Source organism: Petaurus breviceps, unplaced genomic scaffold (genome assembly GCF_028583685.1).
Source record: "Petaurus breviceps papuanus isolate PSGF00001 unplaced genomic scaffold, PetGlider_PUasm1.0 174, whole genome shotgun sequence".
NCBI lineage: Eukaryota > Metazoa > Chordata > Mammalia > Diprotodontia > Petauridae > Petaurus > Petaurus breviceps.
This window is the reverse complement of record NW_027185761.1, coordinates 9,697,002-9,722,359: the sequence shown is the minus strand read 5'-3', so window position 1 is coordinate 9,722,359 and position 25,358 is coordinate 9,697,002.

Here is a 25,358-nt window from a genome sequence, read left to right as displayed (position 1 = left end):
GATCTGGGAAAGGCTTCCAACTCACTGACAGAATCTGGGGACACAAAGAGTTGGTACTACATTAGAACTTTCTTATTTCACAGGCTGTTATTACCGGAGTAGAAGTCACCTCTTCCAATCTAGGTTCATTTAGTGCAGGATGGGGTGGTAGAAAGAGAGCTGGTTTGGGAATCAGAGGACCTGGGTTCAAATCCTACCTTCACCAATTGCTATTTATGTGACCCTGGGCAAGTCACTTCACCTTACGGGACTCAGTTTTCTCATGGCTTCCAAAGATTCCTTCCGGCTCTAAACCTGTAATCTTTCATTCTACAAATGAGGAAAATGAGACCCAGAAAACTCCCACAGATAATCAGTGGCAGAGACATAGGGCAGCTAGGTGGCAAAGTAGATACAGCACTAGGCCTGGAGTCAGGAAGAACTGAATTGAAATCTGGCCTCAGACATTTACCAGCTGTGTGTGACCTTGGGCAAGTCACTTACTGCTGTTTTCCTCAGTTTCCTCATCTGTAAAATGAGTTGGAGAGGGAAATGACAAAACTCTAGTATCTTTGCCAAGAAAATCCCAAATGAGGTCACAAAGAGTTGGACAGAACTGAAATTTTTCTGAGAGAACTTTTCTTCTCAGGCTGATCTAGGACTGAGTGACCCCTATCTATGTCAAGGAGGGCTCTGAACCACAGCTCCTGGTTTTCCCTAGTCCTGTTTCTGAAGGAGAATAACATAGCATGTTTGCAGGATTATAGAATTAGATGTGGAAGGGATCTTTGAGTCTGTTTAATTCAATCTCCTCATTTTAGAAAAGAGGAAACTGACGCCCAATGGGTTTAAGTGATTTGCCCAATGTCACGCAGATAGTAAATTGAAGAGCCATGGTTTGCACCCAGTTCCTCTGACCTTTGAACTGGAGTACTTTGGCAGCTGGGTGGCCCAGTGGGTAGAGTACTTGTCTTGGAATGAAGACAGTTCATTTTCCTGAGTTCGAATCTGGCCTCAGAAACTAGCTGTGTGACTCTGGGCAAATCACTTACTCTTGTTTGCCTCAGTTTCCTCATCTGTAAAATGAGCTGGAGAAGGAAATAGTAAACAATTCTAGTATCTCTGCCAAAAGAACCCCAAATGGGTTCACAAAGAGACTAAAATGGCAGAACAGCAAATCCTGACTTTAGATCTAGTATTCTTTAATGTGTATCATACTGTATCTTTCAGTAAGGTCTTTTCCAGTGCTAATATTCTATGAATCTTTTATTTGAACTTGTAGAAATTCTCAGATGTTCTAATTATAGCACTCTTATGGGACTTTCATATCAATGGTCCTGGTCTCAGGGTCTAGGGTAACCTTGAGAGACCAGGTTTTGAATACACTCACTCAGGGGTTCCCACCAGTGTTTTTTTTTTTTAATAACCAGCAAGACTTAATTAACTGTTTAGAAAAGCCTATTTAACTAAAATGACATATTGTAAAAAAATTGGTACAAAATCGGCACAAAAATATCCCAATCCCAGTCCCACAACCCCTTATTCAGACTGAGCTCTCACACAAATAAAAACAAAATCCATGGGGAGAGTGAGCTTAAAGAAAGAATACGATGGTGGTGAGTCACAGGTATCTAGAATATGTGTGATCAAAGGGTAAACTCAAAACTTCTGGTTACTGAAAGTCTTTTCTTTTTTTCTTTTGTTTGTTTTTTTCTTTTTGGTGGGGGAAGGTAGGGCAGGTGGGGTTAAGTGACTTGCCCAAGGCCACACGGCTACTTTTTTTGTGTTAGAGTGTCTGAGGCTAGATTTGAACTCAGGTCCTCCTGACTCCAGGGCCAGTGCTCTGCAGCACCTAGCCACCCCTGCAAGTCTTTTCTTGAATCCATAGTGAGAATATTCCTCTGCTGTTAGTTGTCATTCTCCTCAAAGCTCCTTCTTCCATCAGATAGCTAATCTTCCAAACCTGTCTGAATCCATGTTGCTGTTTATCCTAAGTATTTCTATGTCCCCTAGAACAGCCTTTTCTTTAGTGGAAGATTGTCTGCTTATTCTTGGTGTATCTCTTTACTCTTATGTAAATGCCTTGACTTTTACTGGTGGTCCTTTCCCTCCAGTGACATGAGTAATGGGGCAAGAAGGGGGAGGACAAAGATAGAGACTCTCCTTCTTTCCCCACAAGAGTAATTCACTCTCAGGGTCCTGAATCCTTGGAGTCCTTCACTGCTGGTTGGTCCACTGACTGAGCAGGGTCACTTATGGACTAATTGCTCTTTTTATAGATAGACCCAGAGGTGAGTCTTTTAGCCTACCATGTTGTCTCTATGTTGTTGTCTCTATGATGTTGTCTCTATGTTATGTGTTCTACTTTTAAATTACCCGCCATATGTCTATATGTCTATTTTTTTATATACCTAGATATTTACCAGGTCCCCCACCCCAATATGATGTATACACCTTGAGGATGGGGACCATGTTTTTGACATTGTTTATATCCCTAGTGCTTAGCATAGTGTCTGGTACATAGTAGGAGCTTAACAAATGCTTGTGGACTGACTGAAATTACCTGCTTTCATCTTAGTCAAAACCCTATAATCCTCTCATTTTAATTAAGGGCTTATTCTCACCTGGTTTACTTGTTTGTTTGATTGCTTTATTCAATCAAGGTGCCTGGGCCTTCTCTGATTAATTGAGGTGGGACCTCCATTCAGCCTTACATAAGCATGGAGTCTATTCATTTGGCTACAGAAAATTAATTTTCATAGGAAAGAATGATAGCTGAGAAACTGAGGAGCAGAAAATATCAGACATTTGCCTGGAGCATGAAGGGACAAATCTTAGTGACTCATAAATAAGAAACTCATGAAGATTTATGAGAAGTTGAGTATGAAAGTTGGCGATTTCTGCCAGTTTGTGGGAAAATCATCCAAGTAGAAAATGCTAGTTAGATCCTGATCTGAGGAACACTTTTCAATAGTAGTATGCTGTTTATTCTTCCAGTGAATTAGGCATTAACAGGATTTCTTGAGGAGGAAAAATATCTTGTTTCTCTCTTTTAATAGCTCCCTGGGTAGAATGTTGTTTGTCATCCATCAATGTTAAATCACAATAATACTAATCCTATTTGTCCTGACATTTTAAAGAAAAGATCTCTTTATATATTTCGGTGCTTGTCAGTACCTCTTATAGACTGGTAGACCATTTTGGTCCAACAATAGAAATTGCCTTTGATAGGCCCGTAATGAACACAGTAAGAGAATTCCTCATCCTTTTGGTAGGTTTCTAGATTCATACAATAGCTCATGCCTGTTTATAACTGGGGGCTGAGGAGTAGTAGTGGTGGTAGTGGTGGTGGTGATGGTGATGGTGATGGTGATGGCGATGGTGTGTGTGTGTGTGTGTCCCCGTGTATATGTGTGCATAAGTTTTACTCATTTGGAATTAGTTACAAAAGGATGCAAAATAATATAATGTTTCTTCCCCATCAGGAAAGGCTTCTTTCCTATAATTTTTTGGACTATATTCTGGATCTGATGTCAGTGGACCTCTGTTCAAATCCTTATTCTTCTATTTCCTAGGTAAGCCCATAAACTAGGTAGCACAATGGATAGAGTGTTCAGGAAAACCCAAGTTCAAATCTGGCCTCATACAATTACTAGTTGTGTGATCTTGGACAAAACATTTAACTTCTGCCTCAATTTCCTCAACTGTAAAATGGGGATAATCATAGCACTTACCTTCCAGATTTGTTGTGGGGATCAAATGAGATATTTGTGAAGTGTTTAGCCCAGTGCCTGGGACACAGTAGGCATTTAAAAATGCTTGTTTCCTTCCTTGTGATAAACAGTACTGTGAATAGAGCACCAGGCCCGGAGTCAGAAAGACCTTCATTCAAACCCATCCTCAGACTCTTACTAGCTGTGTGACCCTGGGCAAGTCATTTTACCCTATTTGCCTTAGTTTCCTCATCTATAAAATGAGCTGAAGAAGGAAATGGCAAACCACCTCAGTATCTTTGCTAAGAAAACCCCAAATGGGGTCATGGAGAGTTGGACATGACTGAAATGATTAAATAACAAAGATATTATTTAACCTCTTTAGTCCCTCAGTCTCCTTATTTATAAATTAAGAGTTGAATTAGATGACTCCTATCCTTTCTAGCTCTAAAGTCAATAGTGTGTAAAATCAGAAAGGATTTTTTTTTAATCTTTCCAAGAGCTACAGTTACACTGTTTAGTTTCCAATTGAATTCAAGATGCTTTTCTTGATTCCCTACTGTGTGTGTGTGTGTGTGTGTGTGTGTGTGTGTGTTTTGAAGTTCTTCAGGATAGATGTTGAGCCCTTGGTCTGACCTGATGATCAAGGCAGGGATAAATAAAGTTCTGGAGCCTTTGGTGGCCTAATAGTTTTTTTCAATACACAAAGTGATTGTGTGCCATTTCTGTGTAGAATGGAGTACACTCACAATGGACATCTAGGGTGCAGAAATATCAAGCATTTGCAAAGACAATAATATCAGAATCACAGAATTTCATAGTTGGAATTGACCTTAGTGATCATCTCATTCAATCAATACCCCCAAATGTTTTCTCTTTTCACCCCAATCCATCTTTCCTGTTTATTGGAGGTAGGTCTGGCAATAAACCAAGGGGTCTTTGGCATGCTAAAGTTCACTTTAGAGATTCCAATTCTGAAAAATGATTGTGATCCATCTTTGCCCTTCTCCATTACCCCCCCTCCCCGTTAGTTACAATTCTAAGCTTTGCTGCTCTCTTATGTGAGTATTACTTTAAGCTCCTTCCTTATTTTCTTGTCTGACTGGCCCTGTGACAGCATAAGGAGCTCCAAGTGAGCACCTTCTTCTTCCAATACAGATTATCACTTGCTCTGAGATTTATAGCTTTAGAGAGTTTCCTGGAGGCACAAAGTAGATTAGTGACTTACCCAGGGTCACATCAGCCAATGTATGTCAGAGGAGGGTTTTGAATGTAGGTCCTCCAGATTCTGAAGCCAGCTCTTAGAATTGGGAAGACAAGGGGGCAGAGCCAAGATGGCAGAGTAGAAGCAGGAAATTCCGTGACCTCCCCACACAACCACCTCAAATACCTGTAAAATATGAATCTAAACAAATCTTAGAGCTACAGAACCCACAAAGTGACAGAGAGAAACAAATCTCCCACTGAAGGCAGCCTGGCAGGCGGAAAGGAAGGGCCTATCACACTGAGGTGGGAGCCAAGCACAGTCCCATGTGAGCTGAGTGGTTTTGGCCCCAGGGAGGCAGTGACAGCCTGAGCAGACTTCAGGAGAGTGAATCACCAGCAGCTGTGGTGGTTTCTAGACTTTTCAACCCATAAAGGCCAAAAAGAAAGTAAAAGGTCAGTTGGGAACTCTGCTGGAAAAGAAGGGTGCAGTCCAGCCCCTGCCCCAGGGTGAGAGGTACTGGATAGAAGGCAGCTGCAGCTGCTGCCATGTGGCTTGCCTCAAGAGCTCCTGGCCTACAGATTGTAGGGGGACCAAGCAACCATTTAGAAGGTAATTAATTGCTCTTGTCTTGGCTTGCTTGAATCTGGGTCTCTTTCTTGGGTGGTGGTGCTGGGGTGAGAAATGCTAGCTTACCAGTATGGTGTCTGTAGACAGGGTGCTCTCCTCAGACAATATTTGTGAAAAACCCCAGCAATTTGGGACAAAGCTCTCCTCTCTGGAAGCAGAGATCTATTGTGGCAAAGATCTCAAAAGTCAAGTAATTGACTGGCAATATGAGCAAGCAGGGGAAGCCAAAACAGACCATAGAATCCTTTTTGGGGGACAAAAAGGATCAAAGCATGGAACGGGAGGAAGACAATGAAGTCAGAACTCATGCATTAAAAGCTTCCAAGAAAAATATGAATTGGTTACAGGCCATGGAGAAGCTCAAGAAGGATTTTGAAAATCAAGTAAGAGAAGTGGAAGAAAAACTGGAAAGTGAAATGAGAATGATGCAAGAAAATAATGAAAAGACAGTCAACAACCTGACAGAAGAAAACAACACCTTAAAAAATGACTAACTCAGGGCAGCTAGGTGGCGCAGTGGGTAGAGTGTTAGCCCAGGAGTCAGGAGGACCTGAGTTCAGATCTGACCTCAGACACTTAACACACACACACACACACACACACACACACACACACCTAGCCGTGTGACCTTGGGCAAGTTACTTAACCCCAATTGCCCTCCAAAGAGCAAAAAAAAAAAAAATAGACTAACTCAAAAGGCAAAAAGAGGCCCAAAAAGCCAATGAGGAAAAGAAGGCCTTAAAAAAATGGATTTTTCCAAATGGAAAAGGAATTTCAAAAACTCACTGAAGAAAATAATTCCTTCAAAATTAGATTAGAGCAAATGGAAGCTAATTACTTTATGAGAAATCAAGATACTATTAAACAGATCCAAACAAATGAAAAAATAGAAGGCGATGTGAAATATCTTATTGGAAAAACCACTGACCTAGAAAATAGATCCAGGAGAGAGAATTTAAAAATTATTAGACTACCTGAAAGCCATGATCAAAAAAAAAAAGAGCCTAGGAATCATCCTTCAAGAAATTCTCAAGGAAAATTGCCCTGATATTCTAGAACCAGAGGGCAAAATATAAACTGACAGAATTCACTGATCACCTCTTGAAAAGGATCCCAAAAAGAAAACTCCTAGGCATATCATAGCCAAATTCCAGAGTTCCCAGGTCAAGAAGAAAATATTACAAGCAGCCAGGAAGAAGCAATTTGAATATTGTGGAAATGCAATCAGGATAACACAAGATCTAGCAGCTTCTACATTAAGGGATTGTAGGGCTTGGAATATGATATTACAGAAGTCAAAGGAGCTAGGACTAAAACCAAGAATCACCTATCCAGCAAAACTGAGTATCATGTTTCAGGGGAAAATATGGTTATTCAATGAAATAGAGGACTTTCAAGCATTCTTGATGAAAAAAAACCAGAGGTGAATAGAAAATTTGACTTTCAAATACAAGAAGCAAGAAAAGCATGAGAAGGTAAAGAGGAAGAAGAAATAATAAGGAACTTGTTAAGGTTGAACTATTTACATTCCTATATGGAAAATGCTAATTGTAACTCATGAGACTTTTCTCAGTATGAAGATAGTTGAAGGGAATATATTTGTATATATGTATACATACATATATATTTATAAAGGAGGGTATATGTGCATATAAATACATATGTATATATATATATGTACATGCATACATAGAGAGAGGTTATAGAATCAATTGAATAGGAAGGGATGATATCTAAAAAATAAAATTAAGAGGTAAGAGAGGAATGAGAGGAGATAGGGAGAGATAGAATAGGGCAAATTGCCTCATATAAAAGAGGCAAGAGAAAACTGTTACAATGGAGGGGAAGAACAAGAATGCAAAAGGGAATGGGTCAACCTTACTCTCATTGAATTTGGCTTAAGGAGGGAATAACATACACACTCAATTGGGTATCTTACACTACAAGAAAGTAGGGGGGAAGGGCATAAGAGGGGGGATGATAGAAGGAAGGGCAGATGGGGGGAAGGGTAGTTAGAAGCAAACACTTTTGAAAAGGGACAGGATCAAAGTAGAAAACAGAATAAGTAGGGGGGTGGGATAGGATGGAGGGAAATATAATCATTCTTTCACAGTATATCTGCTATGGAAATATTTTGTGTAACTATGCATGTTATCACCTATATTGAATCACTTTTCCTCCCAGTAGGGGTGGATGATGAGGGAAGAAGGGAAAGAATCTGGAAATCAAAGTTTTAAAATCAAATGTTAAAAAAATATACATTTTATTTTACATGCAACTGGGGAACAAGATATACAGGCACTGGGGTACAGAAATCCAACTTACCCTACCAGAAAGTCAGAGGGGATATGGGGGAGAACCTAGGAGACAGCAGATTGGGGGAAGGGGTATTCAGTAGGATCACTATTTTTGAGTGGGGGTTAGGGGAAAGACAGGGAGAAAATCTGTAACTCAAAATCTTGTGGAAAAGAATGTTGAGAACTACAAACAAATTAACCCCCCCCCCCCCAAAAAAAAAGGAAAAAAAAGAATTAGGAAGACAAGAATTCAAACACTTACACTGTCTGGAAAAGTCATTTAATTGCTGTCTACCTCAGTTTCTATATTTATGAAATGGGGATAATAATAGCACCTAACTCCTAGGGTTGTTGTGAAAGTAAAGTGAGATAATATTGACAAAATATTTTATAAGCCTTAAAGCTACAAATATATAAATATAATCAATACATATAAATGATAGGTGTTATGGCATGTTGCCTCCCAAGGTTCTTCTTTAAAATCCCTTATAAGTAAGTTTTAAAGTAAATTTATGCTTAATTGCATTTGTATTTTATCAACTATATCTAAGTGAGTTCTTACACATCAGGTAAGTATATATTGCACACATCTCTAGTTAAAGAATTAATTCTATTTTAGTGGCTCAAAAGGCCTTTAGGGGTCATTCAGTCTAATCCCCTCACTGGACCTCTCAGGGCCTCCATTTCCTCATGATTCCTAGTTTTCATGACAATTATGTTCCCCTTTATAACTCTGAAAGTCTTTAGACCCAGCTTATTTTTTTTTTTAAAGCAATCGGGGTTAAGTAACTTGCTCAAGGTTACAAGGCCAGTTATTTCTGGGTGTGGTACTGAGTATCTGAGCCCGGATTTGATCCCCCAGGTCATCCTGACACTGGGACCAGTGCTCTTACTTGCTGAGCCACCTGGCTGCCCCTAAGCAATTGGGGTTAAGTAACTTGCTTAAGGTTACACAGCCAGGTGTTTCTGGGTGGGTAATAAGTGTCTGAGCCCAGATTCGATCCACATGTCATCCCGACACTGGAGCCAGTACTCTTACTCATTGTGCTACCTGGCCGCCCCTAGACCCAGCTTATTACTGAAACCATTTTATGGTGAATTTTTTTCTTCTCTCTCCTCAGCTTCTTTTTTTTTTCTTTTTTCTTTTTTTGGTACCACCTAGAAATAGAAATATTGAACAAAATGCCTTTGGAAAAGGAAAAAAAAATAAAGGAAACAAATAAAAGAAAAAAGAAAAGTTCTGAAAATAAACTTCCTTAAGTATATTTGACCAAAGTTATTTGACAAATTCTGTGTTTTCCAATATTTTTTAGGATGATCTCTGATAGATTTTCAGTTTCTCACAAAATCTTTTGATACTAGAAAGTATCATGGCTTTTCTTTATTTTCTCAACACCCAATGGAAGGCTCTGTTGTGTCATCTAGCAATAACCTCTTGGCTTAAGGTAAGCCACATATTAACTTTTAATGGTACTAGGTTTATGTTAATAACGCAATTGGGACTTGTAGTGTTAGCTGTGGTTGCTGCAGCTGTGTGTACAGAATTAATTAGTCACTTGTCAGGAGGAGGGTGCTTACTTAGGTCACTGTGGCTTCTCTTTCAATCCTTCCCCCCCCTGTCAACCTTACTGTCCTCAAAATATTTGCAACAGACCCTAAAATCTCCCCTTGATTACCCTTAAATGTCAAAACAGAGGCTGCTTTATAAAGCTCTAAATAGCAAGGGTAGTGTTGCTGTCCTGTGGTAGAAGGTGGGCCAGGATCCAGGCTTCTGCTCTTTGTTTGCTGAGGGACCAGGACAGATTCATTTCAACCTTTCGATCCAGATTCCCACCCTGCAGTGGGAAGGCAAGTTGGTTTGCATTTAGCTTAGAACTTTTCCTCAGGCCTTTATGGGATAGAGCATTGATGTCAAACTCAAATAGAAATGAAGGCCACTGATGTGTACACGGGATACTTGCAGGTCACATATTGACTTAGTTTAATCATGTGATATTATCTATGTTTTATTGCATTTCTATTTGTTTTGTTAAGTATTTCTCAATTATGTTTCCCAATCTTCTTTGGACCTTACTGGGATTGTGACACTGTGTGTTTGACACCTCTGGGATCGTGGATAGAACATCATACTTGGAATTAGGAAGATTTGGGTTCAAATCTTGACTGAGACAATATTTAATTGTGTGATTCTGGGGAAAACATTTAACTTCTTTTGATCTGTTTCCTAATCTGAAAAATAAAAGGATTGATTTCAATGGACTAGAAGACCAGCAGGTTTCTATTGACCTTAAACCCACCATCTTGACTGGCTAATGATAATAAATAGTTAGCATTTATATAGGGCAGCTAGGTGGTACAGTGAATAGATTGCCAGGCCTGGAGTCAGGGAGACTCATCTTCATGAATTTAAATCTGTTCTCACACACTTACTAGCTATGTAACCCTGGGCAAGTCACTTGACCCTGTTTGCCTCAGTTTCCTCATCTGAAAAATGATCTGGAGAAGGAAATGGCAAACCACTTCAGTATCTCTGCCAAGAAAACCCCGAATGGGGTCATGAAGAGTCAGACATGCCTAAACAAAAGCATTTATATAGCACTTTAGGATTTCCAAAACTTTTCACAAATATCTCATTTTATTCCATAGTAACCCTGGGAAATCGGTGCTATTATTATCCTCATTTTACAGGTGGAGAATCTAATATGATAGTAGTTAAGTAACTGGCCAAAGGTCACACAGCTAGTAAGTGTCTGAGACTGAATTTGAATTCAAGTGTTCCTGACTCCAGGTTCAGTGCTCTATCCATTGTATCATCCAGTTAGCCCAAGATATAGGGAGAACTAGTTAGTGAGAACTGTGTTAGTGATGAGACCAAGGTCAGAGAATGATGCAAGGATTTTGTTTCCTCTCCTCTCACCCTTTTTCCACCTACCCTCTCTCCAGTACCAAAGTCAATAACTTCACAGCCAAAGTCTATTTACCTCATAGCCAAAGTCCATTTCAGGGACCTCGGTCAGGAGATCATTTTGGTTGATTGGTGATTGGCAGGGTCAACATATTGATCTTGGTTGGTTCATCACACCTGCCACAAAAACCATTCAGAAAACTTGGGATCTATACACCCACATGTACCACCCCTAAAACAATCACAATCTATCTATTACTCTTGCTTTAAAGATGGAAAAACTGAGGCACAAAGAGATATTATAAAGATAGCAACAACTGACATTTATGTACTTTAAGGTTTACAAAGCACTTTGCCCATAATCCTGTGTAACGGTGAGTCCAAGTGTTATTCTTATTTTGCAGGTGAGGAAACTGAGGGTCATGCAGGTAAAGGGATTTTCCCTTCACAACATACCTCCAATCTACTGATTGACTGATTTCATTCATTCTTACAGTATAGTCAAACTAGCCTTTTTGCCTTTTTTCTAAAAATCAGAGTGTATTTATTTATTTTTAGTTTTCAACATTCATTTCCATAAGATTTTGAGTTCCAAATTTTCTCCCCATCTCTCCCCTACCCCCCACTCCAAGATGGCAAGCATACTGATTACTCTTTCCCCCAGTCTGTACTCTCATATACCCCTCCATCCTATCGCTTACCCCCTTCCTCCATCTCTCATTTCTGTACCTTTGTGAAAGCTGTTCCCCCATGTCTAGAATGTGCTTCCTTTCTACCTCTACCTTTTAGAATCTCTAGTTTCTCTCAAGCCTCAACTCATTTGCCACCTTCTACAGGGGTCCTTTCCTGACACCCTGGCTTCCAGTGCCTCTCACTCAATAATAACCTTGTATTTATTTTGTCTGATTTTGCAAATTCTTATTTATGTATATGCTGTTTCCCCATGTAGAATTCAAGCTCCTTTATATCAGGATCTCTTTCATGTTGGTCTTCATACCAGAGTTACTAGAATGATTCTTGGCACATAGTAGGACTTTATAAATGTCTACTGATTGATTGTCTAGGATCCAATAGCTAGTAAGTGTTAGAACTAGACTTTGCACCCAGCTCTCTCTTGATTGCAAGTTCAGTGCTCTCTTCACTGGGTCACTGCTTTTAAAAAATTATTTATTTTTAGCTTTTAACATTCACGTTTATAAGATTTTGAGTTCTAAATTTTCTTCCTCCCTCTCCTCCACCCTCCCCAAGACAGCATGCAATCTGATATAGGATATATATACACACACAATCATATTAAACACATTTCCACATTAGTCATGTTGCAAAGAAGAATTAGAACCAAAGGGAAAAATCACAAAAATGGAGAGAGAGAAAGAGAGAGAGAGAGAGAGAGAGAGAGAGAGAAATAGTGTGCTTCATTCTGTAGACTCTATTGTTCTTTCTCTGGATGTGGATGACATTTTCTATCATGAGCCTTTTGGAGTTGTCTTGGATCATTCCATTGCTCAGAAGTGCTAAGAATAACAAAGTCAGTCATCACACAATGTTGCTGTTACATACAATGTTCTCCTGGTTTTTCTCACTTCACTCACTATCAGTTCATGTAAATCTTTCCAAGATTTTCTGAAATCTGCCCTCTCATCATTTCTTATGGAACAATAGTATTCTATTACATTCATATACCATGACTTGTTCAGCTATTCCCCAATTGATGGGCATCCCCTCAATTTCCAGTTCTTGGCCACTACAAAAAGAGTTTATGTGACTACTTCTAATTTTCCTGTCAGTATGTACCATTTTGAAACCACATTTAGAATGGGAAATAGCTGAAAACTTCAATGCAAAGAGCCAGAAGTCTAGTAACTAAGGAAACCCTCATAATACAAAGTTGCTTGCATTTTATAGACTGGCCTACTCCTTTGTATCACTGCTCAATCCTCCTTTGTGTTTGATTCAATAATAAATAAGCTGATGACATATTTGGTTATGGGTCTGCCTAGGTGGACAGCTAGACCACTGCTGTAGTTTTTCATAAGTGACCAGTTCAGTTTCATAGTTGGGCAAAATAGAGGGTTGCAGAAGAGGGGAAGTTGCTATTTCTGTGCATTGATACACCCAGATACCAATTCTTTTGTTAAATCAGAATTTATTTATATATTTTTAGCTTTCAACATTCATTTCCACAAGATTTTGAGCTCCAAATTTTCTCCCCATCTCTCCCCTACCCCCCCCACCTCAAGATGGCAAGCATACTGATTACTCCTCCTCCCAGTCTTCTCTCTCATATATACCCCCCCCCATCCCTCCCCTTGCCCCTCCCTTACTTTCTTGTAGGGTAAGATGGATTTCTATACCCCATTAACTGCATATCTTATTTCATGGTTGCATGTAACAACAATTTTTTAACATCTGTTTTTAAAACCTTGAATTCCAGATTCTCTCCCTTCTTCCTTCCTGACCCACCCCCACTGGGAAGATAAGCAATTCAATATAGGTTATATATGTATAGTTATGCAAAACATTTCCATAGTAGTCATGTTGTGAAAGACTATATTTCCCTCCATCCTATGCCCCCCCCCCCATTTATTCTACGTTCTCCTTTGGCTCTGTCCTTTTTCAAAAGTGTTTGCTTTTGATTACCCCTTCCACCAATATGACCAATCTTCTATCATCTCCCCTCTTATCCCTTCCCTTCTACTTTCCTGTAGGGTAAGACACACAATTGAGTATGTATGTTATTCCCTCCTTAAGCCAAATCCAGTGAGAGTAAGGTTGACTCATTCCCTTTCACCTCCCTGTTCTTCCCCTCCATTGTAATAGCTTTCTCTTTCCTCTTTTATGTGAGATAATTTACCCTGTTCCACCAGATACCATTTTTTTCTTAGTTCAAATGATGTCTATAAATCCAGAATGATTCCTAGACTTACCTAAAAGATGCAGTAAGTCTTTATATCCCCAGAATCCTGGATTAATCCTATTGAAATATTCTCCCTGGATTTCAACCATTTATTTGACAAAACCTGTCATCTTATCTTTGAGGACAAGATGGGGGAAAGTGGGCTGGATGATGGTACAGTTAAATGGGTCTATTGTTCAATGCCTCAAGGATTTATCTTTGGTTCTATGATATTGAATATTCTTTCTATGAGTTGGATAACATGGTTATCAAATTTGCAGATGCCACAAAGCTGACAGGGATAGCTAATAATCTAGATGAAAGTTAGGATTCAGAAAGATCTTGACAGCCTAGAACACAGGGATAAATGAAATCTTACACTTGGGTCCAGGGAATTGCCTTAAAAAGTATAAGATAGGGAAGAAAACAGTTTGTGTGAAAAAGGTTTGGTTTTTTTGGGGGGATTGCAAGCAAAGTATGTCAACATTTTGATATGACAGTCAAAAAAGTGAATGTGATTTTAGAGCAGTTTGGGAAGGGAATAATGTCCACATCAAGTGATGTGAAAGTCACACTGTATGTATCTTGTAAGTACATAATTATTTACATGTTGTCTCCTCCAAGCTTTTTGAGATCAGGGACTACATACATACACACACGTGTGTGTATATATGTATGTACATTTTTTGTGCTTCCCTTTCTTTGCAAATCTGGTGCTTAGCATAGTGCCTGATATATAGCAAACACTGAATAAATGCGTATTGACTGACACTGTCAAACAACATTGGAATGATTGTGTTCAGTGCTGGCCACCACCATTTACAAAGGACATTGACAACCTGAAGAGTGTCCCAAGAAGGGAGACCAGGATATTGATGGGGCTGGAGATCATGTGATGTAAGGATCAGTCAAAGGACCTAGGGACATTTAGCCTTGTGACAAGAAGACATAGGGGTGACAGACAAGACAGCTGTCTTCAAGTATATGTAGGGAGAAAGAAATAAGAAATTTGTTCTCTTTAGTCTCAGAGAGCAGAATCAGGGAAAATGTTGTGGATATTACAAAGGAACTCATTTGGCTTCAAAAAAGGGGGATACCCCCCAAACTTACTAACAAATAGAGTCATCCAAAAGTGGAGAAGACTCAGTAGGTAATGGACTTTCCATCACTGAGGATGTTCAAGTGGAAGTTGGATTAAGGCAGCTTGAAAGGATTTCTCTTTAGAGATTGGTGAGATTGAATGGCTTCCAGTTCCAAAATTCTGTGGCATAATCAGAATTCTAGCATTGAATCAAACCACTGGATCAGGTTTTGTAAAGGTAACCTGAGAGAAGATATTCTAGCTGAGAAATGAAACAGATCCCAGTTGGATCTCAGAAGTCTGGACATGTACTCCATTGGCATTCTACTTTATTATATCCCTGTGACCAAAAACACAATTTGCTGAGCTGTTATCCCAGTGAGCTTTATAGCAGTGGAGTTCACTAGCATATAAGCACTCCCTTCCACATATCCCCACAGAAGGACTAAGGTGGGTCTTAGTAGATAAGAGCATGTCTTTCCTCATCTCTTGGCAACCATGCAATGAAAATTTTGAGTTCTCTTTCTTCCAGCTACTCATAAAGACCCTGGGGATTGACAATTCCTTTTAAGATAGGAGATTTATCTCTCCTTTCTAAGTGGAAACAGGAAAAGAGAAAGAATTATAAGCAATTTTAAATCTTTAAGTATAGGGAGGTAAATATTGTTTAACCATTTTTGAGTAGAAAAATGCCTCGAATTCACAAAAACATTTCAGAATAGGGTAAGAAAATCTTAACACACTTTATATTGTCCAAAAAAGTTATTTCATCAATGCTACTCCTGGCTGCCAACACAATTCATTATCCAAAAATAAATAGGGAAACCTCAGGAACAGAAGGGTGATTTGAGGAAAAATGTATGAGTGTACTGAAACAAAGCATATTAAATATGAAAATGAAATTTTTATTTCATTCTTGTTTCTCTGTAGGAACAACAGATCTGGATAAATAACTATTGCCGGCTACCCTAAAGGCTAATATGTCATACTCAAAATGATCCAGCGGCTCTGTGATCCCATTGATTTGCACATTCCCACCAGCTATGCAGATAACAGTCCATCCAGTTGGACCATTCCTATGGGATTCTCATCCATCTCCCTTCAAAAGTTCCTCCCAACATGGTGGGGGCCTTCGTGAAACATCATGATGATACCAGTGGAATGCATAGGCTGTCCGATGACTTGCCTCCCACATAACCAGTCCCTCTTTTTTGATCATATATTTCTGTGATGACATCCTTTTACAGTCATTATTCTTCATAGTTCTTCATTTATTATGCATTGCAGATCCACTTACACATAGCATGGATCTCTCTATTACACTCAGAGGAACATCCATTTTTATTCATTAGAGTCCATGGTTTGCTGTTATACAACAACATGCTTTTAAAAGCATGCATTATAAAAATATCAACTGCAGTTAGATAATGGGACTTGGATGTATAAGACAACTTTTTCATTACTCAATACTATTCTCTAGGAAGGTAGTTCAACTCAGAGTTCAACTACATATTTCTTAGTCATACAACAATTCAATAAATAGTTGATGACTGATTGTAAGTTGGGGACTATCTCAGCCTGATGTTTCATTCTAATGGGTTGTGTTCTAAAAGATTCTTGTGAGTCACTTGTTTGGAATTCACACACATTTCCCCATAGAAATAATGCTATATGTGGTAGTTAGGTTCTCAGGGCAGCCCACACAACTCTATTTAACCCATATCATGCCTAAATTATTTTTATAGGAAGGGACAGGATCCAATTTAAAAGTATAGAGGTTGGTCTTAGTAGGGAGGACTATCTCTTCTACTTGAAGTAAGAGAGGAGAGGAAAACAGATACTCTAGGGGCTGTTTTGAAGTAAATAGAGAAGTAGCTCACACTCGATGACCTCTGTTTTCTTGATTAAGCAGGAGAAAAGATCCTCTGTTAAAATTAAGAGAGGTGATTCAGGATGCTTTAAGATTGAAGAGAATGCTTAGAACCTTCCGAACCTTCTATTCTATGGGGAATAAATGCTCCTCATAGTTAAGTCGTTTTTCAGGCATGTCTAACTATGATCTCCACTTGGGGTTTTCTTGACAAAGATATTGGACAGTGTTTTGCCATTTCCTTCTCAACCTCATTTTACAGATCAGGAAACTGAGGCAGACAGGGTCAAGTAACTTGCCCGGAGTCACACAGATAATAAGTATCTAAGGTGAGATTTGAACTCAGGAAGAGGAGTCTTCCTGACTCCAGTCCCAGCACTCTATCCTCTGGGCTACCTAGCTGGTTTATGGGGAGTGTTATAGAAAATCAATTAAGGAAGAATGAAAGGAAGGAAGGAAGGAAGGGAGGGAGGGAGGGAAGGAAGGAAAAAAGGAAGGAAGGAAGGGAGCATTATTAAGGGCCTACTCTGGGTTAGGTATTATGCTAAGTTTTTTATAAATATTATCTTACTTGATCCTCACAAGTTTCTGGGAGGTAGGTGCTATTATCATCCCCATTTTCAGATAAGGAAACTGAGGCAGAAAGCAGTTAAGTGACTTGCCCAGGATCACATAGCTGGTGTCAGAGACTATATTTAAACTCCAGTCTTCCTGACTCTAGGAAATATCTATTTTCTAGCTGCCCCCAAAATGGTAGTGGTGTTGGAATGAGGACCCAAAAATAGCATAAGAAGGTACCCTAAGGAACATAAGTAATTCTATATCATACCTTCAACAGCAACAATTCTGGACCTCAGAGGCCAGTGGGTAATAATGGATTTCATTTAGGAGATTCTGCAGTATTCCAGGGCTTGAGGTAATCAACCCAATGTCATCTACAAACAGGACCAACTTCAGGGTCTCATCATCTCTAGAGAACCCTTCTTCAACTTGGACTGTGGTAGATAGCCACAATGGCAGCAAATAACTTTGCTGAACATATATGGTATAGCTTTATATCTATATATGACCTGTCATCAAACAAAACTATCTCTGTTGCCATATTTCTCAAGGAATATTGTATGCTTTCGATATACTCATGGGAAAAAAAAAACAACTTGTTGGATAAGAGCATAGCTTTCCTCTACCAAATCAAATGATTTTAAATAATAATTAATGTAGCTCTATAGGCTAAAACTCCCATTCTTAGCTCCCACTTTCCTATATGTGCTATCTCTCCTATTAGAATGCAAGCACCCCAATGTCAGAAACTCTCTCATTTTTCACATTTGAATCCCAAGGGCTTAATGAAGTGTGGCACATGCTTAGTGACCCCATTTGGGGTTTTCTTAGCAAAGATACCAGACTGGTTTGCCATTTCCTTCTTTAGTTCATTTTACAGATGAGGAAAGTGGGGCAAACAGACTTGAATAACTTGCCCAGGATTACATAGCTAGTAAGTGTCTGAGGTCAGATTTGACCTGAGGAAGATGAGTTTATCTGACTCCACACCTAGTGTTCTATCTACCGTGACACCTACCTGCCCTATGTCTGGCATGTAGTAAATGATTAAATGCTTTCTAATTTGCTCATTCATTCATCTACTAAGGCAGTGAGGAGTTGTGATCTACGTTGGTTGAGGAAATTATAGAAATCTAGTCCTTGCCTTGATGGACATATATTCCTATATATACACTCCCACCATAGATCCATAGATTGCAATCCACTTATACTTCCATTGTGTGTGACTCTTATTCATATCTTTCTTTAATTCTTCATGGAGAATTTATCTAATGTTCTGGAGACCTTGTTTCGGTATGTTCATATTTCGTTTTCACTGGTCCTTCTCTGATTGTGTGTCCTGGAGGATTTATTTTATGTCATTTCTCTTATACAAGTCATCAATGGCAATACACTGCAGTCCGTTTACACCCACTATATCTATATCCATCTCTCTCTATCTGTCTTTGCATTACTCTTTGGGTCATTTGTGATTTTGATTTTTTGTGATTAATAGCTATCAGCTCCACCAGAAAATATTGAATTTCAAAAGCTAGATTTTTTTCAGCAGCAAGTAATTCATTTCAAATGTGTCACAGCCCATTCACTTCTGGGACTATGTCATTGTCCATCTGTACCACTTGCTAAAGAAAGTGTTCTGGGGAGCTAACTTAATGGACTGATTCAGCATCTGCATTATATAATCTAGGCAATATGCATTCTTCATCCACTTTGTTTTTCCTTTGTGAGTTGCCAGGCCAATGTCTTTGGAATGCTCATGAACCTTGGGAAAATATGTGTGTTCTTGTACAGAGGGAAGAGTATATTAACTCTGGAGTCAGAGAAGTTGCATTCAATTCTTATCTCTGATGTTTACTACCTATGTGCCCATAAGGACTCACTTAACTTAGCAGGGCCTCACTTTTTTTTTTTCTGTAAAATGAGCAAGTGAGTGATTTAGACTAGATGACCTTTTTCCAGATCAAGATCTCTGATTTGGTGTGTGTGTGTGTGTGTGTGTGTGTGTGTGTGTGTAAACAAAACCATTGCTGTTCCTTCTCACCATTCTTCTCCCTGGCTCCTCCCTAACAGGAAAATGTGAAAAGTGAAGACTGTTCTACATGGTATCAAGAAAGTTCCATTTGGGGGTCAAGGGGGAGGGAAAGAGACCTTTCCAATCCCCTTCAAGTCACACCAGATACTTAATGTAAAGCCAGCTGTGCTGGGCTCATCAGCTTCTGTGAATTACAGTGAGGCAGGCCTGTGACTCATGTGAAACTCTGCTATTACCCTTTGTAATGAAGGGTGATGTATTAGCTGTATGCGAGAGCAGATTTGCCTCCTGGGAAGGGAGTAAAGTGAGGACCGTGCAGAAAACATGCATGGGTATGCTTTTAGCAGTCTGGATTTTGAGTCAGTTGCTGTGTTCATTTCTAATGCTGTGTATTTCAGTGTCTAGCAGATCTCTGGTTTCCTTCAAGCCCTTTCTCCCACCGCATTACACAAATGCACAACATTCAGTGCTTTTCTTAAAGAGAAAGGAAATTCCTCATGTCTCTTCCCCTACCAGCGGGCAAGTCAGGCTGGCTTGGGACATGGTCCTTGTGGAGCTCCCTTAGAATTGCTTGGCCATTATTTCAATCATCCAAGTCAAAAATAACTGAGCCAGCTAAAATGGCCCAAGGTGGTTTGGAAAAGAAGAATGTAAATACTTGAACTGGGACATTGGTCAGAATGCTGAGGCCCTCCATTCTTCCCGTGTTTGCTTTTCAATGATTAATAAGAAATTTCCTTATACCCCAGCAGTTAAACGATGCTTCATTTGGATGCAGGATGTTCCTTAGTGTAAAGTGTGTTTTTCTGAAGTTCTGCTGTTCTTTTTGAAAGTTACTGACTCTTAAAAGAAATTAAAATGAGTCATAAATCTTGAGGTTCCAAGGGACAACGGGAGGTCATCTTGTTCAATCCCCAGCCTTCTGGCATTATGGGCCTTTTACCAATGAGGAAACTGAGGGTCAAAGAGGTGAAGTGACTTGTCTGAGGTCATGCACTTAGTAAGTGACAGACTTTACTGGAAACCAGGCTTCCTGGCTCCCAGGTCACTTCATCTGGGATTAAGTTTCCAAGAAAGGGCATTTAGGACTAAGGTAGCCCAGAGCACATCTATAGGACAAGAAACAATTGATAGGAAGTTGAATCAAACGATTTTCTCAGTAAAGGATAAGTTCCTGGAGGGCAGGAACAGTTTCGTTTTTGTTTGTGCTTTCTCAATGTCTTTGCACATAGTAGGTGTTGAATAAATGTTCATTGATTGATGTTTTTGTTTGTTTTTTTGTGGTCAGGTTCGCTAATAGATTCACATGAAATCCAATCACATGCCAGAAGTTTAAGGGCAAAGGACCAATTTGCCTTCTTACTTCTTATCAACCAGCTCATCTTTGACAGGAAAATATCAAAATGTCCATTGCCCTTCAGACCAGGGAGCAAGTGTCTGATTATTCTTTTTGGTCATTCAGTCTTGCCAGTGGCAGATCAAGAACCACATATCTTCTATGTAAGCCCACCCTCCTAGAGCAGGGGTGGAGAACTTGTAGCCTTGAGGCCACATGTGGCCTTCTAGGTCCTTAAGTATGACCTTTTGACTGGCTTCAAATTTTAGATATTCTGTAAAATTTGGATTGACTCTGTAAAATTTGGATTCAGTCAAAAGGCCACACTTAAGGATCTAGAAGGCCACAGGTTCCCCACCTCATCTGTTATGGAAGTGTTTGTGTTGTCACATGGAGGGTATAGAGAGCCCTCTCACAGTCTGATTCAATTCTACCTTTCTACTCTTAGCTCCCTTCATTACCCTTCTTCTATTCAACACTCTGGCCAGAACGTTGGACAGTAGTTGTTAGCTCAGTATCCCTCTTCTGCATTTGTCCAGGATGTTTCCCATATGCCTGAATACCTTGTTAACTCCTCTCCTCTCCTCTCCCTTCCGTTCTCCTCCCCTCTTGAATCTTATTGTTCTTGGTCTTTCATTGTGTTTTGCTTTGTCTAAGGGGATTGGTCAACAGTTACCTAAATATAGAGAATGAAACAATCCCTTATCTCAAAGAGTTTACATCCTAATGGATGCTTACTTACTCTCTCAGGATTGATACTACAGAGGAAAGTTTTAACAAGAAGACTTGAATTCTGAAGTGGGGGGAGGAAAGAAAAATAATTCTTAGTGGCCCTGAGGCAATGTTGGGTTTTCATTGCAAAGTGGTCCATGTCCTCTGGGAGGGTTTGGGGCAGCTGACAAAATCTAATTGGGAGCTGAATCTTCACCAGGGATACCCAAGGGAAAGGTGATATGATTTGCCACCAAACAGCCTGCCAGTCCCAGAACTACTTCAGACTGTGAGAGAGACTCAGTTCTATAGTGGAGTAAAGAATTGAAACTTAAAGGGTTACCCAGTTGCAGTAACTGAGATGGAAAGTGTGGCTAGGGAAAAAAGCAGAGCCAACATGAGTCTTTCCTGGGGTCCCTTGGCTTGTTGCAAGTAGGAAATTGATGCCAAAATATACATTTTCCTTTTTGCTTTGGACCTGGGACCTCTAGCCTTCCAGTAACTATTATTCTTCAAGTTTTCCTGCTTTGGACAAGAGACTGAACTAGACGACTGGAGATTTCTTACAAATCCAAGATTCTGTGGATGCTATGATTCTAATAACTTGTATTACCATTTTATAGTACTTTAAAGTACTTTACATTATAGTACTTTAAGTTTTACAGAGGACTTTTCTTATAACAACCCTGTAGGATGGACAGTACAGATGACATTATTCTCATTTTACAGATGAGGAAACTGAGATAGAAGGAGGTTAAGTGATTTGCCCCAGGGTCACATAGCTAGTCCAGTGTTCTATCCACTGTACCATCTGGTGAAGTCAGGATTTTAGCTTAGGCATCCTGATTGTATTTTTTGTAGTATAGTTCCCCCCCCCCCCCCCCTTAACATCACAGTATTTCCCTCTATCTGGAAATGATAAGTCTCCTCTTAACTATTTTCATCCCATCAGGATGGTATTGTTCATCCTTCATTCTCAAAGAGGACTAATGACATCAGGAGGGTGATATCTTGACTTACAAGTGAATTAGATTTAAGTGAGGAAGGGCTGTGCAAAGTCATCAGCCTCATTTTGTCCTCCAGAATCAATGGAATACAGTGGCAAGACATGTCAGAACGATTGGAGATAGTACAGGATCTAGTGGGAGACCTTGGCCTTTTTAGGCTAAGGTCTTTCCCAGGTCTCAGTTTATCTGAGGCAACACCAATTCAGTAGCTAAAGGTGAGGTAAGAATTGAGGCAAAAGATGGCCTCGTTTGCCTTCACAAAAGAATCAGTCAAGGTGGGGAGGATTCAGAGTTTCTGGACAGAACAGAAACAATTATTATTTAGACTCTCTCTGAGCCATCAAAACCAAAACATTAAGCAAGTGAGGCTTGGGCTGGGGCCTATCGGCCAGTCAGTGAGAGCCAAAGTGATTTGGGTTTAAAGGCATAGTCGAGTAGCTCCATTTGAATTCCACCATCTATGAGAAAGCCTTTATTGTGTTCATCATTGCAGGCCACACACTGGTAACCTGAGACCTGCGGTACCTAATGAAGAAATACCTGTTAAGCTTGGAGGAATCCAAATCTTCTGGTTGGGCACAGAAAAAATTTATTGTCAGTTTTGTCTTCTTCATGGCCTGGTCCTCTGCTGTGAGTAAAATATGTACTGGGATCCATAAGTGTACATCACCTTTGTAATCCTTGAGCATTCAACATGGAGTTCTATATGGTTGCCTTGATAGAACTTTGAAAATGAGTTGTTCATTACATCCCTGTACTAGAATGAATGCTTCTAAATTCCTATTCCTGCTCGCCAAGCCAAGTCATTCTGGGAACCCCTGCTCCTGTCTCCTGTACTTAACCACCCTAGGAACCAATGGAGAAAATAAAGAATTCTATTGCCAAAACCCCACCAAAAAAGAGAAATAAATTAGCCTTCCCCCCTCTCCCAGAGGCAACCATTTGGGCAATTCTGCCTGTGAGCCTAAGGAAAATAATACAAAGAGACAGAACATCAAATAATAATTATCTTCATCTCTTTAAAATTACTGAGCCACAGGGAATATCATTAGGCACAAAATTTATGTTATAATGGTCAGTTTTACCATAAGAATAATGTTTTCCTAAAATAGGGTGTGTGCATCAATGTAAGCCAGTGTCTGAAAGTGTGACATACGATTTTCAGCTTAGGTGGGTGGGCAGAAGTGGGTCGAAGAAGTATGTGGGCAGTGTCTTATGTGGGAAGGCAAGGAACTGAAGGAAACTGTGGCAGCCCGAAAATGTTCCCAAAGTATTTTCAAGGCTGCCCCTGTGCAAATCTGGCAGGAATGTTCTCACACAGTCCTTTGGCAAAGAAGGGATTCCTGTTCAGAAGCTGGGACCTCTATAAGCATTTGCCATGGTAGTTACAATAAAGGAACAAAGAGATAAAAGAAATTTTGGAATTCACAGAGCTGAATTTAGGCTACATCTGAATGGATTGAGACATGTAACTATTCTTATTTTACAAGGTCAGCCTAATGAAATACAGACAGGAGAACTGGTGCTTCCAGGGCTCCATCATGGCAAAGAAATGTTGACAGGTAGAGGTTAAATCATAGGAACTGTGTTAGGGGATTTTTCAATATCATCTAGTCTGAACTCCCCTTTCTCCCCACAATTTGTTTTTTTACAGGTGAGAAAACGAAGGTATAGAGAAACAAATTGACTTGTTCAAGGTCATATAAGTAGTAGAAAGCAATGCTGGGATTAGAACCCAAGTACTTTTATACCAGCATTTTTTCCTCCATACTATACTGTGTCATATTCAGCTGCCATCCAATTCAGTCATATTTATATAGATAATAAGTAATATATTTATACAATAATTTATTATATTTATTTATATAATATGTAATATATTTAAACAATAATGTATTATATTTATTTATATGTTATATAATAATATATAATAAATAGCTAAAATTTATATAGCGTTTTAACGGAGAGGCATCAAAGACATGGCATGCAGCATTCCTGAATTCATCCTGAACTAGATTAAGATATAATTGGGAAACATTTAACAAAAAAGTAAAAATACAGTTGAACATAGATATGGTTAATATGTAGTTTTCTAAGTTAATATATGGCCGCCAGACATCCATATTACTGTTTAGTGCCACTCCCTACCCCCGTTTCTATCCTGTTTGACATCACTTGCTTTAAGGTTTATAAAAACTATCAGTTTCGTTTAATCTTCACAAAACCCCCTGAGGAAGGTGCCATCATTATTATCAATTTTTTTTCTTTTTGGAGGGCAATTGGGGTTAAGTGACCTTCCCAAGGTCACATGACTAGTTTTTGTGTTGTGTCCAAGGCTGGATTTGAACTCAGGTCCTTCTGACTCCAGGGCCCATGCTCTATTCACTGCACCACCTTGCCGCCCCGCATTATTCCCATTTTTATAGATGAGGAAAATGAGGCAGACAGAAGTTAAGTGACATGCTCAGGGTCACATAGCTAGTAAGTGTCTGAGTCTTTATGACTCCAGGTTGAGTATTCTATCCACTGCCCCACCTAGCTACCTCTAAATATGAGCATTGTTAGGAATTATATACTTTCTTGCCCCTTCCCCAAATGGAAGGAAACATATGGAGCCTAATTCTTATGGAAGTTATAATGTAAATGACAAACACCTCCCTATTTAATTTTAAGAACTTTCATTTTTTATAACATTTGTTCATGTCTTTAGTTTTCCATATAATAAGAGGAAATAGGTAATTTCTTCCACAAATGTTATAATGGCATTAAAAGCACCTATAACTTTAAATATATGAAGGCAATTGTCTTTAAGTATCCTAAATTGGGGGGTATGCTGGAACCAGCTCTAACCAGCTTTCAAGTAGATTGTAAAAATTTTCAGTAAGAAATTGGCAAACTACCAGCAAAACTTGATTTTTTGGTTATTGTCTAGACTCAAGAAAGAGATGGAGAAAATATTAATAATGTAGATTAGATTTAAAAGTGTGTTAATAACAATTTTTATTTTTTGGAGAGCTGGTTGTTAAAGTTTATAAGCACTTCATCACTTAAATCAATATTACAGGCATTTCAGTTAATTCTGTTCCCTTTCTTTAGTTTAGTTAAAGGGGGAGAACAAGTAAGGACCTGTGAAGTT